General features: G+C 50.8%; 52 non-coding genes across 52 annotated transcripts; all 52 read right to left on the minus strand.

The window, feature by feature from the left end:
* Window positions 1–44: 44 nt before the first annotated feature.
* On the minus strand, window positions 45–115 carry TRNAG-GCC (transfer RNA glycine (anticodon GCC)). The gene has a single exon. It is a non-coding gene; the product is annotated as a tRNA-Gly (tRNA).
* A 73-nt stretch (window positions 116–188) lies between these two features.
* Window positions 189–259, minus strand: TRNAG-GCC (transfer RNA glycine (anticodon GCC)). Its single transcript has one exon. It is a non-coding gene; the product is annotated as a tRNA-Gly (tRNA).
* A 73-nt stretch (window positions 260–332) lies between these two features.
* TRNAG-GCC (transfer RNA glycine (anticodon GCC)) lies at window positions 333–403 on the minus strand. Its single transcript has one exon. It is a non-coding gene; the product is annotated as a tRNA-Gly (tRNA).
* A 73-nt stretch (window positions 404–476) lies between these two features.
* TRNAG-GCC (transfer RNA glycine (anticodon GCC)) lies at window positions 477–547 on the minus strand. The gene has a single exon. It is a non-coding gene; the product is annotated as a tRNA-Gly (tRNA).
* A 218-nt stretch (window positions 548–765) lies between these two features.
* Window positions 766–836, minus strand: TRNAG-GCC (transfer RNA glycine (anticodon GCC)). The gene has a single exon. It is a non-coding gene; the product is annotated as a tRNA-Gly (tRNA).
* A 218-nt stretch (window positions 837–1,054) lies between these two features.
* On the minus strand, window positions 1,055–1,125 carry TRNAG-GCC (transfer RNA glycine (anticodon GCC)). The gene has a single exon. It is a non-coding gene; the product is annotated as a tRNA-Gly (tRNA).
* Window positions 1,126–1,198: 73 nt separating this feature from the next.
* On the minus strand, window positions 1,199–1,269 carry TRNAG-GCC (transfer RNA glycine (anticodon GCC)). The gene has a single exon. It is a non-coding gene; the product is annotated as a tRNA-Gly (tRNA).
* Window positions 1,270–1,342: 73 nt separating this feature from the next.
* Window positions 1,343–1,413, minus strand: TRNAS-GCU (transfer RNA serine (anticodon GCU)). Its single transcript has one exon. It is a non-coding gene; the product is annotated as a tRNA-Ser (tRNA).
* A 73-nt stretch (window positions 1,414–1,486) lies between these two features.
* Window positions 1,487–1,557, minus strand: TRNAG-GCC (transfer RNA glycine (anticodon GCC)). Its single transcript has one exon. It is a non-coding gene; the product is annotated as a tRNA-Gly (tRNA).
* Window positions 1,558–1,629: 72 nt separating this feature from the next.
* Window positions 1,630–1,700, minus strand: TRNAG-GCC (transfer RNA glycine (anticodon GCC)). The gene has a single exon. It is a non-coding gene; the product is annotated as a tRNA-Gly (tRNA).
* A 73-nt stretch (window positions 1,701–1,773) lies between these two features.
* Window positions 1,774–1,844, minus strand: TRNAG-UCC (transfer RNA glycine (anticodon UCC)). Its single transcript has one exon. It is a non-coding gene; the product is annotated as a tRNA-Gly (tRNA).
* A 74-nt stretch (window positions 1,845–1,918) lies between these two features.
* TRNAG-GCC (transfer RNA glycine (anticodon GCC)) lies at window positions 1,919–1,989 on the minus strand. The gene has a single exon. It is a non-coding gene; the product is annotated as a tRNA-Gly (tRNA).
* A 73-nt stretch (window positions 1,990–2,062) lies between these two features.
* TRNAG-GCC (transfer RNA glycine (anticodon GCC)) lies at window positions 2,063–2,133 on the minus strand. Its single transcript has one exon. It is a non-coding gene; the product is annotated as a tRNA-Gly (tRNA).
* Window positions 2,134–2,350: 217 nt separating this feature from the next.
* On the minus strand, window positions 2,351–2,421 carry TRNAG-GCC (transfer RNA glycine (anticodon GCC)). The gene has a single exon. It is a non-coding gene; the product is annotated as a tRNA-Gly (tRNA).
* A 361-nt stretch (window positions 2,422–2,782) lies between these two features.
* TRNAG-GCC (transfer RNA glycine (anticodon GCC)) lies at window positions 2,783–2,853 on the minus strand. Its single transcript has one exon. It is a non-coding gene; the product is annotated as a tRNA-Gly (tRNA).
* A 73-nt stretch (window positions 2,854–2,926) lies between these two features.
* On the minus strand, window positions 2,927–2,997 carry TRNAG-GCC (transfer RNA glycine (anticodon GCC)). The gene has a single exon. It is a non-coding gene; the product is annotated as a tRNA-Gly (tRNA).
* Window positions 2,998–3,070: 73 nt separating this feature from the next.
* Window positions 3,071–3,141, minus strand: TRNAG-GCC (transfer RNA glycine (anticodon GCC)). Its single transcript has one exon. It is a non-coding gene; the product is annotated as a tRNA-Gly (tRNA).
* Window positions 3,142–3,358: 217 nt separating this feature from the next.
* TRNAC-GCA (transfer RNA cysteine (anticodon GCA)) lies at window positions 3,359–3,429 on the minus strand. Its single transcript has one exon. It is a non-coding gene; the product is annotated as a tRNA-Cys (tRNA).
* A 73-nt stretch (window positions 3,430–3,502) lies between these two features.
* On the minus strand, window positions 3,503–3,573 carry TRNAG-GCC (transfer RNA glycine (anticodon GCC)). The gene has a single exon. It is a non-coding gene; the product is annotated as a tRNA-Gly (tRNA).
* Window positions 3,574–3,646: 73 nt separating this feature from the next.
* On the minus strand, window positions 3,647–3,717 carry TRNAG-GCC (transfer RNA glycine (anticodon GCC)). Its single transcript has one exon. It is a non-coding gene; the product is annotated as a tRNA-Gly (tRNA).
* A 73-nt stretch (window positions 3,718–3,790) lies between these two features.
* TRNAG-GCC (transfer RNA glycine (anticodon GCC)) lies at window positions 3,791–3,861 on the minus strand. The gene has a single exon. It is a non-coding gene; the product is annotated as a tRNA-Gly (tRNA).
* A 73-nt stretch (window positions 3,862–3,934) lies between these two features.
* TRNAG-GCC (transfer RNA glycine (anticodon GCC)) lies at window positions 3,935–4,005 on the minus strand. The gene has a single exon. It is a non-coding gene; the product is annotated as a tRNA-Gly (tRNA).
* A 73-nt stretch (window positions 4,006–4,078) lies between these two features.
* On the minus strand, window positions 4,079–4,149 carry TRNAG-GCC (transfer RNA glycine (anticodon GCC)). Its single transcript has one exon. It is a non-coding gene; the product is annotated as a tRNA-Gly (tRNA).
* Window positions 4,150–4,366: 217 nt separating this feature from the next.
* TRNAG-GCC (transfer RNA glycine (anticodon GCC)) lies at window positions 4,367–4,437 on the minus strand. The gene has a single exon. It is a non-coding gene; the product is annotated as a tRNA-Gly (tRNA).
* Window positions 4,438–4,510: 73 nt separating this feature from the next.
* On the minus strand, window positions 4,511–4,581 carry TRNAG-GCC (transfer RNA glycine (anticodon GCC)). The gene has a single exon. It is a non-coding gene; the product is annotated as a tRNA-Gly (tRNA).
* Window positions 4,582–4,799: 218 nt separating this feature from the next.
* On the minus strand, window positions 4,800–4,870 carry TRNAG-GCC (transfer RNA glycine (anticodon GCC)). Its single transcript has one exon. It is a non-coding gene; the product is annotated as a tRNA-Gly (tRNA).
* A 73-nt stretch (window positions 4,871–4,943) lies between these two features.
* On the minus strand, window positions 4,944–5,014 carry TRNAG-GCC (transfer RNA glycine (anticodon GCC)). The gene has a single exon. It is a non-coding gene; the product is annotated as a tRNA-Gly (tRNA).
* A 73-nt stretch (window positions 5,015–5,087) lies between these two features.
* Window positions 5,088–5,158, minus strand: TRNAG-GCC (transfer RNA glycine (anticodon GCC)). Its single transcript has one exon. It is a non-coding gene; the product is annotated as a tRNA-Gly (tRNA).
* Window positions 5,159–5,519: 361 nt separating this feature from the next.
* Window positions 5,520–5,590, minus strand: TRNAS-GCU (transfer RNA serine (anticodon GCU)). The gene has a single exon. It is a non-coding gene; the product is annotated as a tRNA-Ser (tRNA).
* A 73-nt stretch (window positions 5,591–5,663) lies between these two features.
* TRNAG-GCC (transfer RNA glycine (anticodon GCC)) lies at window positions 5,664–5,734 on the minus strand. The gene has a single exon. It is a non-coding gene; the product is annotated as a tRNA-Gly (tRNA).
* Window positions 5,735–5,807: 73 nt separating this feature from the next.
* TRNAG-GCC (transfer RNA glycine (anticodon GCC)) lies at window positions 5,808–5,878 on the minus strand. The gene has a single exon. It is a non-coding gene; the product is annotated as a tRNA-Gly (tRNA).
* A 73-nt stretch (window positions 5,879–5,951) lies between these two features.
* Window positions 5,952–6,022, minus strand: TRNAG-GCC (transfer RNA glycine (anticodon GCC)). Its single transcript has one exon. It is a non-coding gene; the product is annotated as a tRNA-Gly (tRNA).
* A 73-nt stretch (window positions 6,023–6,095) lies between these two features.
* Window positions 6,096–6,166, minus strand: TRNAG-GCC (transfer RNA glycine (anticodon GCC)). The gene has a single exon. It is a non-coding gene; the product is annotated as a tRNA-Gly (tRNA).
* Window positions 6,167–6,528: 362 nt separating this feature from the next.
* On the minus strand, window positions 6,529–6,599 carry TRNAG-GCC (transfer RNA glycine (anticodon GCC)). The gene has a single exon. It is a non-coding gene; the product is annotated as a tRNA-Gly (tRNA).
* A 73-nt stretch (window positions 6,600–6,672) lies between these two features.
* Window positions 6,673–6,743, minus strand: TRNAG-GCC (transfer RNA glycine (anticodon GCC)). The gene has a single exon. It is a non-coding gene; the product is annotated as a tRNA-Gly (tRNA).
* A 73-nt stretch (window positions 6,744–6,816) lies between these two features.
* On the minus strand, window positions 6,817–6,887 carry TRNAS-GCU (transfer RNA serine (anticodon GCU)). The gene has a single exon. It is a non-coding gene; the product is annotated as a tRNA-Ser (tRNA).
* A 73-nt stretch (window positions 6,888–6,960) lies between these two features.
* On the minus strand, window positions 6,961–7,031 carry TRNAG-GCC (transfer RNA glycine (anticodon GCC)). The gene has a single exon. It is a non-coding gene; the product is annotated as a tRNA-Gly (tRNA).
* Window positions 7,032–7,104: 73 nt separating this feature from the next.
* On the minus strand, window positions 7,105–7,175 carry TRNAG-UCC (transfer RNA glycine (anticodon UCC)). Its single transcript has one exon. It is a non-coding gene; the product is annotated as a tRNA-Gly (tRNA).
* Window positions 7,176–7,249: 74 nt separating this feature from the next.
* Window positions 7,250–7,320, minus strand: TRNAG-GCC (transfer RNA glycine (anticodon GCC)). Its single transcript has one exon. It is a non-coding gene; the product is annotated as a tRNA-Gly (tRNA).
* Window positions 7,321–7,393: 73 nt separating this feature from the next.
* TRNAG-GCC (transfer RNA glycine (anticodon GCC)) lies at window positions 7,394–7,464 on the minus strand. Its single transcript has one exon. It is a non-coding gene; the product is annotated as a tRNA-Gly (tRNA).
* A 217-nt stretch (window positions 7,465–7,681) lies between these two features.
* TRNAG-GCC (transfer RNA glycine (anticodon GCC)) lies at window positions 7,682–7,752 on the minus strand. Its single transcript has one exon. It is a non-coding gene; the product is annotated as a tRNA-Gly (tRNA).
* A 361-nt stretch (window positions 7,753–8,113) lies between these two features.
* Window positions 8,114–8,184, minus strand: TRNAG-GCC (transfer RNA glycine (anticodon GCC)). The gene has a single exon. It is a non-coding gene; the product is annotated as a tRNA-Gly (tRNA).
* A 73-nt stretch (window positions 8,185–8,257) lies between these two features.
* On the minus strand, window positions 8,258–8,328 carry TRNAG-GCC (transfer RNA glycine (anticodon GCC)). Its single transcript has one exon. It is a non-coding gene; the product is annotated as a tRNA-Gly (tRNA).
* A 73-nt stretch (window positions 8,329–8,401) lies between these two features.
* On the minus strand, window positions 8,402–8,472 carry TRNAG-GCC (transfer RNA glycine (anticodon GCC)). Its single transcript has one exon. It is a non-coding gene; the product is annotated as a tRNA-Gly (tRNA).
* A 73-nt stretch (window positions 8,473–8,545) lies between these two features.
* Window positions 8,546–8,616, minus strand: TRNAG-GCC (transfer RNA glycine (anticodon GCC)). The gene has a single exon. It is a non-coding gene; the product is annotated as a tRNA-Gly (tRNA).
* A 217-nt stretch (window positions 8,617–8,833) lies between these two features.
* Window positions 8,834–8,904, minus strand: TRNAC-GCA (transfer RNA cysteine (anticodon GCA)). The gene has a single exon. It is a non-coding gene; the product is annotated as a tRNA-Cys (tRNA).
* A 73-nt stretch (window positions 8,905–8,977) lies between these two features.
* Window positions 8,978–9,048, minus strand: TRNAG-GCC (transfer RNA glycine (anticodon GCC)). Its single transcript has one exon. It is a non-coding gene; the product is annotated as a tRNA-Gly (tRNA).
* A 73-nt stretch (window positions 9,049–9,121) lies between these two features.
* TRNAG-GCC (transfer RNA glycine (anticodon GCC)) lies at window positions 9,122–9,192 on the minus strand. The gene has a single exon. It is a non-coding gene; the product is annotated as a tRNA-Gly (tRNA).
* A 73-nt stretch (window positions 9,193–9,265) lies between these two features.
* On the minus strand, window positions 9,266–9,336 carry TRNAG-GCC (transfer RNA glycine (anticodon GCC)). The gene has a single exon. It is a non-coding gene; the product is annotated as a tRNA-Gly (tRNA).
* Window positions 9,337–9,409: 73 nt separating this feature from the next.
* On the minus strand, window positions 9,410–9,480 carry TRNAG-GCC (transfer RNA glycine (anticodon GCC)). The gene has a single exon. It is a non-coding gene; the product is annotated as a tRNA-Gly (tRNA).
* Window positions 9,481–9,553: 73 nt separating this feature from the next.
* On the minus strand, window positions 9,554–9,624 carry TRNAG-GCC (transfer RNA glycine (anticodon GCC)). Its single transcript has one exon. It is a non-coding gene; the product is annotated as a tRNA-Gly (tRNA).
* A 217-nt stretch (window positions 9,625–9,841) lies between these two features.
* Window positions 9,842–9,912, minus strand: TRNAG-GCC (transfer RNA glycine (anticodon GCC)). The gene has a single exon. It is a non-coding gene; the product is annotated as a tRNA-Gly (tRNA).
* Window positions 9,913–9,979: the final 67 nt, after the last annotated feature.

Genomic DNA, 9,979 nt, shown 5'->3' on the forward strand with positions numbered 1-9,979 from the left:
CAATATTGCGTAACAGCACGCGTGAGCTTTTCTAAAGATAACGATGCGTCGGCCGAGAATCGAACTTGGGTCACCCGCGTGGCAGGCGAGTATTCTACCACTGAAGCACCGACGCAATTTGCTTGCTCCGGCATTCATGGCATGCAATATTGCGAATCAGCACGCATAAGCTTTTCTAAAAATAACGAAGCGTCAGCCGGGAATAGAACCCGGGTCACCCGCGTGGCAGGCGAGTATTCTACCACTGAACCACCGACGCCATTTGCTTACTCCTGCATTCATGGCATGCAATATTGTGTAACAGCATGTGTGAGCTTTTACAAAAATAACGATGCGTCGGCCAGGAATCTAACCCGGGTCACCCGCGTGGCAGGCGAGTATTCTACCACTGAACCACCGACGCCATTTGCTTACTCCTACATTCATGGCATGCAATATTGTGTAATGGCATGCGTGAGCTTTTACAAAAATAACGATGCGTCGGCCAGGAATCGAACCCGGGTCGCCCGCGTGGCAGACGAGTATTCTACCACTGAACCACCGACGCCATTTGCTTACTCCTGCACTCGTGGCATTGAATATTGTGGAATAGCACGCAGGTACTTTTCTAAAATAAACGATGCGTCGGCCGGGAATCGAACCCGGGTGACTCGCGAGGCTGGCGAGTATTCGACCACTGAACCTCCGACGCCATTTGCTTACTCCTGCATTCGTGGCATGCATATATAGCGTAACAGTACGCGTGAGTTTTTCTAAAAATAACGATGCGTCAGCCGGGAATCGAACCCGGGTCACCCGCGTGGCAGGCGTGTATTCTACCACTGAACCACCGACGCCATTTGCTATCTCCTGCAATCATGGCATGCATATATAGCGTAACAGCACGCGTGAGCTTTTCTAAAGATAACAATGCGTCGGCCGGGAATCAAACCCGGGTCACCCGCGCAGCAGGTGAGTTTTCTATCACTGAACCACCAATGCCATTTGCTTACTCCTGCATTCATGGCATGCAATATTGCGGAATAGCACGCAGGTACTTTTCTAAAATAAACGATGCGTCGGCCGGGAATCGAGCCCGGGTCACCCGCGTGGCAGGCAAGTATTCTACCACTGAACCACCGACGCCATTTGCTTACTCCTGCATTCATGGCATGCAATATTGTGTAACAGCATGCGTGAGCTTTTACAAAAATAACGAAGCGTCGGCCGGGAATCGAAACCGGATCATCCGCGTGGCAGGCGAGTATTCTACCACTGAACCACCGACGCCATTTGCTTACTCCTGCATTCATGGCATGCAATATTGTGTAACAGCATGCGTGAGCTTTTACAAAAATAACGATGCGTCGGCCGCGAATCGAACCCGGGTCGCCCGCGTAGCAGACGAGTATTCTACCACTGAACCACCGACGCCATTTGCTTACTCCTGCATTCATGGCATGCAATATTGTGTAACAGCATGCGTGAGCTTTTACAAAAATAACGATGCGTCGGCCGGGAATCGAACCCGGGTCACCCGCGTGGCAGGCGAGTATTCTACCACTGAACCACCATTGCCATTTGCTTACTCCTGCATTCATGGCATGCAATATTGTGTAACAGCATGCGTGAGCTTTTACAAAATAACGATGCGTCGGCCGGGAATCGAACCCGGGTCGCCCGCGTGGCAGACGAGTATTCTACCACTGAACCACCGACGCCATTTGCTTACTCCTGCATTCGTGGCATTGAATATTGTGGAATAGCACGCAGGTACTATTCTAAAATAAATGATGCGTCGGCCGGGAATCGAACCCGGGTCACCCGCGTGGAAGGCGAGTATTCTACCACTGAACCACCGACGCCGTTTGCTTGCTCCAGCATTCATGGCATGCATATATAGCGTAACAGCACGCGTGAGCTTTTCTAAAGATAACGATGCGTCGGCCGTGAATTGAACCCGGGTCACCCGTGTGGCAGGCGAGCATTCTACCACTGAACGACCGACGCCATTTGTTTTCTCCGGCATTCATAACATGCAATATAGCGTAACAGCACGTGTGAGCTTTTCAAAAAGTAACAATGCTTCGGCAGGGAATCGAACCCGGGTCACCCGCGTGGCAGGCGAGTATTCTACCACTGAACCACCGACGCCTTTTGCTTACTCCTGCATTCGTGGCATTGAATATTGCGTAACAGCACGCGTGAGCTTTTCTAAAGATAACGATGCGTCGGCCGATAATCGAACTTGGGTCACCCGAGTGGCAGGCGAGTATTCTACCACTGAAGCACCGACGCAATTTGCTTGCTCCGGCATTCATGGCATGCAATATTGCGAATCAGCACGCCTGAGCTTTTCTAAAAATAACGAAGCGTCAGCCGGGAATAGAACCCGGGTCACCCGCGTGGCAGACGAGTATTCTACCACTGAACCACCAACGCCTTTTGCTCACTCCTGCATTCTTGACATGCAATGTTGTGGAATAGCACGCAGGAACTTTTTTAAAATAAACGATGCGTCGGCCGGGAATCGAACCAGGGTCACCAGTGTGGCAGGCGAGCATTCTACTACTGAACCACCGACGCCATTTGTTTACAGTGGCATTCATGACATGCAATATTGCGTAACAGCACGTGTGAGCTTTTCTAAAAGTAGCGATGCTTTGGCAGGGAATAGAACCCGGGTCACCCGCGTGTGAGGCGAGTATTCTACCACTGAACCACCGACGCCATTTGCTTACTCCTGCATTCATGGCATGCAATATTGCGAATCAGCACGCGTGAGCTTTTCTAAAAATAACGATGCGTCAGCAGGGAATAGAACCCGGGTCACCCGCGTGGCAGGCGAGTATTCTACCACTGAACCACCGACGCCATTTGCTTACTCCTGCATTCATGGCATGCAATATTGCGAATCAGCACGTGTGAGCTTTTCAAAAAGTAACAATGCTTCGGCAGGGAATCGAACCCGGATCACCCGCGTGGCAGGCGAGTATTCTACCACTGAACCACCGACGCCATTTGCTTACTCCTGCATTCATGGCATGCAATATTGTGCAACAGCATGTGTGAGCTTTTACAAAAATAACGATGCGTCGGCCGGGAATAGAACCAGGGTCACCCGCGTGGCAGGCGAGTATTCTACCACTGAACCACCGACGCCATTTGCTTACTACTGCATTCATGGCATGTAATATTGCGAATCAGCACGCGTGAGCTTTTCTAAAAAACAAAATGTTTTGGCAGGGAATCGAACCCGGGTCAGCCGCGTGGCAGGCGAGTATTTTACCACTGAACCACCGACGCCAATTGCTTACTCCTGCATTTATGACATGATATTTTGCGTACCAGCATGTGTGAGCGTTTCTAAAAATAACGATGCTTCGGCCGGGAATCGAACCCGGATCAGTCGCGTTGCAGGCGAGTATTCTACAACTGAACCACCGACGCCATTTGCTTACTCCAGCATTCATGGCAAGCAATATTGCGTAACAGCACGCGTGAGCTCTTCTAAATATAACAATGCGTCAGCCGGGAATCGAACCCGGGTCACCCGCGTGGCAGGCGAGTATTCTACCACTGAACCACCGACGCCATTTGCTTACTCCTGCATTCGTGGCATGCAATATTGCGTAACAGCACGCGTGAGCTTTTCTAAAGATAACGATGCGTCGGCCGAGAATCGAACTTGGGTCACCCGCGTGGCAGGCGAGTATTCTACCACTGAAGCACCGACGCAATTTGCTTGCTCCGGCATTCATGGCATGCAATATTGCGAATCAGCACGCATAAGCTTTTCTAAAAATAACGAAGCGTCAGCCGGGAATAGAACCCGGGTCACCCGCGTGGCAGGCGAGTATTCTACCACTGAACCACCGACGCCATTTGCTTACTCCTGCATTCATGGCATGCAATATTGTGTAACAGCATGTGTGAGCTTTTACAAAAATAACGATGCGTCGGCCAGGAATCTAACCCGGGTCACCCGCGTGGCAGGCGAGTATTCTACCACTGAACCACCGACGCCATTTGCTTACTCCTACATTCATGGCATGCAATATTGTGTAATGGCATGCGTGAGCTTTTACAAAAATCACGATGCGTCGGGCGGGCATCGAACCCGGGTCGCCCGCGTGGCAGACGAGTATTCTACCACTGAACCACCAACGCCATTTGCTTACTCCTGCATTCTTGACATGCAATGTTGTGGAATAGCACGCAGGAACTTTTTTAAAATAAACGATGCGTCGGCCGGGAATCGAACCAGGGTCACTAGTGTGGCAGGCGAGCATTCTACTACTGAACCACCGACGCCATTTGTTTACAGTGGCATTCATGGCATGCAATATTGCGAATCAGCACGTGTGAGCTTTTACAAAAATAACGATGCGTCGGCCAGGAATCTAACCCGGGTCACCCGCGTGGCAGGCGAGTATTCTACCACTGAACCACCAACGCCATTTGCTTACTCCTGCATTCTTGACATGCAATGTTGTGGAATAGCACGCAGGAACTTTTTTAAAATAAACGATGCGTCAGCCGGGAATCGAACCCGGGTCACCCGCGTGGCAGGCGAGTATTCTACCACTGAACCACCGACGCCATTTGCTTACTCCTGCATTCATGGCATGTAATATTGCGAATCAGCACGCGTGAGCTTTTCTAAAAAACAAAATGTTTTGGCAGGGAATCGAACCCGGGTCAGCCGCGTGCCAGGCGAGTATTTTACCACTGAACCACCGACGCCACTTGCTTACTCCTGCATTTATGACATGATATTTTGCGTACCAGCACGCGTGAGCAGTTTCTAAAAATAACGATGCGTCAGCCGGGAATCGAACCCGGGTCACCCGCGTGGCAGGCGAGTATTTTACCACTGAACCACCGACACCATTTGCTTACTCTGGCATTCATGGCATGCAATATTGCGAATCAGCACGCATGAGCTTTTCTAAAAATAACGATGCGTCAGCCGGGAATAGAACCCGGGTCACCCGCGTGGCAGGCGAGTATTCTACCACTGAACCACCGACGCCATTTGCTTACTCCTGCATTCATGGCATGCAATATTGTGAATCAGCACGCGTGAGCTTTTCTAAAAATAACGATGCGTCAGCCGGGAATAGAACCCGGGTCACCCGCGTGGCAGGCGAGTATTCTACCACTGAAGCACCGACGCAATTTGCTTCCTCCTGCATTCATGGCATGCATATATAGCGTAACAGCACGCGTGAGCTTTTCTAAATATAACGATGCGTCGGCCGGGAATCGAACCTGGGTCACCCGCGCAGCAGGTGAGTATTCTATTACTGAACAACCAACGCCATTTGCTTACTCCAGCATTCATGACATGCAATATTGCGGAATAGCACGCAGGTACTTTTCTAAAATGAACGATTCGTCGGCCGGCAATCGAACCCGGGTAACCCGCGGGGCAGGCGAGTATTCTACCACCGAACCACCGACGCCATTTGCTTACTCCTGCATTCATGGCATGCAATATTGTGTAACAGCATGCATGAGCTTTTCTAAAATAACAATGCGTCGGCCGGGAATCAAACCCGGGTCACCCGCGCAGCAGGTGAGTATTCTATCACTGAACCACCAACGCCATTTGCTTACTCCTGCATTCATGGCATGCAATATTGCGGAATAGCACGCAGGTACTTTTCTAAAATAAACGATGCGTCGGCCGGGAATCGAACCCGGGTCACCCGCGTGGCAGGCAAGTATTCTACCACTGAACCACCGACGCCATTTGCTTACTCCTGCATTCATGGCATGCAATATTGTGTAACAGCATGCGTGAGCTTTTACAAAAATAACGATGCGTCGGCCGGGAATCGAACCCGGGTCACCCGCGTGGCAGGCGAGTATTCTACCACTGAACCACCGACGCCAATTGCTTACTCCTACATTCATGGCATGCAATATTGTGTAACAGCATGCGTGAGCTTTTACAAAAATAACGATGCGTCGGCCAGGAATCGAACCCGGGTCGCCCGCGTGGCAGACGAGTATTCTACCACTGAACCACCGACGCCATTTGCTTACTCCTGCACTCGTGGCATTGAATATTGTGGAATAGCACGCAGGTACTTTTCTAAAATAAACGATGCGTCGGCCGGGAATCGAACCCGGGTCGCCCGCGTGGCAGACGAGTATTCTACCACTGAACCACCGACGCCATTTGCTTACTCCTGCACTCGTGGCATTGAATATTGTGGAATAGCACGCAGGTACTTTTCTAAAATAAACGATGCGTCGGCCGGGAATCGAACCCGGGTGACTCGCGAGGCTGGCGAGTATTCGACCACTGAACCTCCGACGCCATTTGCTTACTCCTGCAATCATGGCATGCATATATAGCGTAACAGCACGCGTGAGCTTTTCTAAAGATAACAATGCGTCGGCCGGGAATCAAACCCGGGTCACCCGCGCAGCAGGTGAGTTTTCTATCACTGAACCACCAATGCCATTTGCTTACTCCTGCATTCATGGCATGCAATATTGCGGAATAGCACGCAGGTACTTTTCTAAAATAAACGATGCGTCGGCCGGGAATCGAGCCCGGGTCACCCGCGTGGCAGGCAAGTATTCTACCACTGAACCACCGACGCCATTTGCTTACTCCTGCATTCATGGCATGCAATATTGTGTAACAGCATGCGTGAGCTTTTACAAAAATAACGATGCGTCGGCCGGGAATCGAAACCGGATCATCCGCGTGGCAGGCGAGTATTCTACCACTGAACCACCGACGCCATTTGCTTACTCCTGCATTCATGGCATGCAATATTGTGTAACAGCATGCGTGAGCTTTTACAAAAATAACGATGCGTCGGCCGCGAATCGAACCCGGGTCGCCCGCGTAGCAGACGAGTATTCTACCACTGAACCACCGACGCCATTTGCTTACTCCTGCATTCATGGCATGCAATATTGTGTAACAGCATGCGTGAGCTTTTACAAAAATAACGATGCGTCGGCCGGGAATCGAACCCGGGTCGCCCGCGTGGCAGACGAGTATTCTACCACTGAACCACCGACGCCATTTGCTTACTCCTGCATTCGTGGCATTGAATATTGTGGAATAGCACGCAGGTACTATTCTAAAATAAATGATGCGTCGGCCGGGAATCGAACCCGGGTCACCCGCGTGGAAGGCGAGTATTCTACCACTGAACCACCGACGCCGTTTGCTTGCTCCAGCATTCATGGCATGCATATATAGCGTAACAGCACGCGTGAGCTTTTCTAAAGATAACGATGCGTCGGCCGTGAATTGAACCCGGGTCACCCGTGTGGCAGGCGAGCATTCTACCACTGAACGACCGACGCCATTTGTTTTCTCCGGCATTCATAACATGCAATATAGCGTAACAGCACGTGTGAGCTTTTCAAAAAGTAACAATGCTTCGGCAGGGAATCGAACCCGGGTCACCCGCGTGGCAGGCGAGTATTCTACCACTGAACCACCGACGCCTTTTGCTTACTCCTGCATTCGTGGCATTGAATATTGCGTAACAGCACGCGTGAGCTTTTCTAAAGATAACGATGCGTCGGCCGATAATCGAACTTGGGTCACCCGAGTGGCAGGCGAGTATTCTACCACTGAAGCACCGACGCAATTTGCTTGCTCCGGCATTCATGGCATGCAATATTGCGAATCAGCACGCCTGAGCTTTTCTAAAAATAACGAAGCGTCAGCCGGGAATAGAACCCGGGTCACCCGCGTGGCAGACGAGTATTCTACCACTGAACCACCAACGCCATTTGCTCACTCCTGCATTCTTGACATGCAATGTTGTGGAATAGCACGCAGGAACTTTTTTAAAATAAACGATGCGTCGGCCGGGAATCGAACCAGGGTCACCAGTGTGGCAGGCGAGCATTCTACTACTGAACCACCGACGCCATTTGTTTACAGTGGCATTCATGACATGCAATATTGCGTAACAGCACGTGTGAGCTTTTCTAAAAGTAGCGATGCTTTGGCAGGGAATAGAACCCGGGTCACCCGCGTGTGAGGCGAGTATTCTACCACTGAACCACCGACGCCATTTGCTTACTCCTGCATTCATGGCATGCAATATTGCGAATCAGCACGCGTGAGCTTTTCTAAAAATAACGATGCGTCAGCAGGGAATAGAACCCGGGTCACCCGCGTGGCAGGCGAGTATTCTACCACTGAACCACCGACGCCATTTGCTTACTCCTGCATTCATGGCATGCAATATTGCGAATCAGCACGTGTGAGCTTTTCAAAAAGTAACAATGCTTCGGCAGGGAATCGAACCCGGATCACCCGCGTGGCAGGCGAGTATTCTACCACTGAACCACCGACGCCATTTGCTTACTCCTGCATTCGTGGCATTGAATATTGCGAATCAGCACGCATGAGCTTTTCTAAAAATAACGATGCGTCAGCCGGGAATAGAACCCGGGTCACCCGCGTGGCAGGCGAGTATTCTACCACTGAACCACCGACGCCATTTGCTTACTCCTGCATTCATGGCATGCAATATTGTGCAACAGCATGTGTGAGCTTTTACAAAAATAACGATGCGTCGGCCGGGAATAGAACCAGGGTCACCCGCGTGGCAGGCGAGTATTCTACCACTGAACCACCGACGCCATTTGCTTACTACTGCATTCATGGCATGTAATATTGCGAATCAGCACGCGTGAGCTTTTCTAAAAAACAAAATGTTTTGGCAGGGAATCGAACCCGGGTCAGCCGCGTGGCAGGCGAGTATTTTACCACTGAACCACCGACGCCAATTGCTTACTCCTGCATTTATGACATGATATTTTGCGTACCAGCATGTGTGAGCGTTTCTAAAAATAACGATGCTTCGGCCGGGAATCGAACCCGGATCAGTCGCGTTGCAGGCGAGTATTCTACAACTGAACCACCGACGCCATTTGCTTACTCCAGCATTCATGGCAAGCAATATTGCGTAACAGCACGCGTGAGCTCTTCTAAATATAACAATGCGTCAGCCGGGAATCGAACCCGGGTCACCCGCGTGGCAGGCGAGTATTCTACCACTGAACCACCGACGCCATTTGCTTACTCCTGCATTCGTGGCATGCAATATTGCGTAACAGCACGCGTGAGCTTTTCTAAAGATAACGATGCGTCGGCCGAGAATCGAACTTGGGTCACCCGCGTGGCAGGCGAGTATTCTACCACTGAAGCACCGACGCAATTTGCTTGCTCCGGCATTCATGGCATGCAATATTGCGAATCAGCACGCATAAGCTTTTCTAAAAATAACGAAGCGTCAGCCGGGAATAGAACCCGGGTCACCCGCGTGGCAGGCGAGTATTCTACCACTGAACCACCGACGCCATTTGCTTACTCCTGCATTCATGGCATGCAATATTGTGTAACAGCATGTGTGAGCTTTTACAAAAATAACGATGCGTCGGCCAGGAATCTAACCCGGGTCACCCGCGTGGCAGGCGAGTATTCTACCACTGAACCACCGACGCCATTTGCTTACTCCTACATTCATGGCATGCAATATTGTGTAATGGCATGCGTGAGCTTTTACAAAAATCACGATGCGTCGGGCGGGCATCGAACCCGGGTCGCCCGCGTGGCAGACGAGTATTCTACCACTGAACCACCAACGCCATTTGCTTACTCCTGCATTCTTGACATGCAATGTTGTGGAATAGCACGCAGGAACTTTTTTAAAATAAACGATGCGTCGGCCGGGAATCGAACCAGGGTCACTAGTGTGGCAGGCGAGCATTCTACTACTGAACCACCGACGCCATTTGTTTACAGTGGCATTCATGGCATGCAATATTGCGAATCAGCACGTGTGAGCTTTTACAAAAATAACGATGCGTCGGCCAGGAATCTAACCCGGGTCACCCGCGTGGCAGGCGAGTATTCTACCACTGAACCACCAACGCCATTTGCTTACTCCTGCATTCTTGACATGCAATGTTGTGGAATAGCACGCAGGAACTTTTTTAAAAT

Source organism: Rhipicephalus microplus, chromosome 2, assembly GCF_043290135.1.
Source record: "Rhipicephalus microplus isolate Deutch F79 chromosome 2, USDA_Rmic, whole genome shotgun sequence".
In the NCBI taxonomy this organism is placed as follows: Eukaryota; Metazoa; Arthropoda; class Arachnida; order Ixodida; family Ixodidae; genus Rhipicephalus; species Rhipicephalus microplus.